At 42.5% G+C, this 2,264-nt stretch overlaps 1 protein-coding gene across 1 annotated transcript in view; it reads right to left on the reverse strand.

The window, feature by feature from the left end:
• The window catches only part of LOC105001201 (interferon-induced very large GTPase 1-like), a 12,399-nt gene that overhangs the window by 1,131 nt on the left and 9,004 nt on the right, over positions 1–2,264 (reverse strand). The window lies entirely within an intron of this gene.

A 2,264-nucleotide genomic window follows, 5' to 3' on the forward strand; every position in this document is an offset into this window, starting at 1 on the left:
AGATGAGGATGCAGATGAAGATGGCATGATTAGGACTTTCCCTTAGTCTGTGAAAGGCATTCATTGTCAAGAGGGAGATTAGAATATTTTACAAAAGAAATGTGCAAAGAAATGAGGAGGTAATAATTCTCTTGACATCCTAAATGGGTTTTGTTGTTGTAGTTCAACCACTCAGTTGTGTCCGACTCTGCAATCCCATGGACTGCAGCACACCAGGCTTCCCTGTCCTTCACCATCTCCCAGAGCTTGCTCAAACTCATGTCCATTGAGTCGATGATGCCATCCAGCCATCTTGTCCTCTGTCGTTGCCTTCTCCTCCTGACATCAATCTTTCCCAGCATCACGGTCTTTTCCAATGAGTCTGTTCTTCGCAACAGGTGGCCAAAGAATTGGAGCTTCAGCATCAGTCCTTCCAATGAATATTGAGGATTGATTTCCTTTAGGATTGACTGGTTTGATCTCCCTGCAGTCCGAGGGACTCTCAAGAGTTTTCTCCAACACCATAGTTCAAAAGCATCAATTCTTCAGCGCTCAGCCTTCTTTATGGTTCAGCTCTTACATTCATAATACTGGGCTTCCCTTGTGGTTCAGAGGGTAAAGTGTCTGCCTACAATGTGGGAGACCTGGGTTTGATCCCAGGGTCAGGAAGACACCCTGGAGAAGGAAATGGCAACCCACTCCAGTACTCTTGCCTGGAAAATCCCATGGACAGAGATGCCTGGTGGGGTACAGTCCATGGAATCGCAAAGAGTCGGACACGACTGAGCGACTTCACTTTCTCACATCAGTACATGATTACTGGAAAAACCGTAGTCTTTGACTATAGCTCCTTTGTTGCCAAAGTAGTGTCTCTGTCTTTTTTTTTTTTTTAATGCTGTTTAGGTTTGTCATAACTTTCTTCCAAGGAGCCAGCATCTTTTACTTACATGGCTAGTCACCATCCACAGTGATTTCGGAGCCCAGGAAAATAAAGTCTGTCACCGTTTCCATTGTTTCCACATCTATTTGCCATGAAGTGCTGGGGCCAAATGCCATGATCTTCCTTTTTTTGAATGTTGAGTTTTAAGCCAACTTGTTCACTCTCCTCTTTCACTTTCATCAAGAGCATCTTTAGTTCCTCTTCACTTTCTGCCATGAGGGTGGTGTCATCTGCTTTTCTGAGGTTATTGATATTGCTCCCAGCAATCTTGATTCCAGCTTGTGCTTCATCCAGCCCAGCATATCACATGATGTACTCTGCATAAAAGTTAAATAAGCAGGGTGACAGTATACAGCCTTGCCATAATCCTTTCCCAATTTTGAACCAGTCCATTGTTCCATGTCCTGTTCTAACTGTTCCTTCCTGATCTGCATACAGGTTTCTCAGGAGGCAGGTAAGGTGGTTTGGTTTTCCCATCTCTTTAAGAATTTTCCACAGTTTGTTGTGATCCACAAAGTTAAAGACTTTAACATAGTCAATGAAGCAGAAGTAAACGTTTTTCTTGAATTCCCTTGCTTTTTCTATGATCCAGCGGATGTTGGCAATGTGATCTCTGGTTCCTCTGTCTTTTCTAAATCCTTCTTGAACATCTGGAAGTTGTTGGTTCACGTACTGTTGAAGCCTAACTTGGAGAATTTTGAGTATTTCTTTGCTAGTGAAGGAGATGAGTCCTATTGTGCAGTAGTTGGAGCATTCTTTGGTATTGCTTTTCTTTGGGATTGGAGTGAAAACTGACCTTTTCCAGTCCTGTGGCCACTGCTGAGTTTTCAACGTTTGCTGGCACAATGAGTGCAGCAATTTAACAACATCATCTTTTAGGGTTTGAAATAGCTCAGCTGAAATTAGTCACCTCCACTAGCTTTGTTCTAAGGTCTACTTGACTTAGCACCCCAGGATGTCTGGTTCTAGGTGTGTGATCACACCATCATGGTTATCTGGGTCATGAGGATCTTTTAAGTATAGTACTTCTGGGTATTCTTGCTACCTCTTCTTAATATCTTCTGCTTCTGTTAGGTCTATACAATTTCTGTCCTTTATTGTGCCCATCTTGGCATGAAATATTCCCTTGGTGTCTCTAATTTTCTTAAAGAGATCTCTAGTCTTTCCCATTCTATTGTTTTCCTCTATTTCTTTGCACTGATCACTTAGGAAGGCTTTCTCATCTCTCCTTGCTATTCTTTGGAACTCTGCCTTCAGAGGGATGTATCTTTCCTTTTCTCCTTTGCCTTTAGCTGCTCTTCTTTTCTCAGCTATTTGAAAGGCCTCCTTAGATGACCATTTTGCT

This window comes from Bison bison, unplaced genomic scaffold (genome assembly GCF_000754665.1).
Source record: "Bison bison bison isolate TAMUID 2011002044 unplaced genomic scaffold, Bison_UMD1.0 scf7180017864379, whole genome shotgun sequence".
Classification (NCBI taxonomy): domain Eukaryota; kingdom Metazoa; phylum Chordata; class Mammalia; order Artiodactyla; family Bovidae; genus Bison; species Bison bison.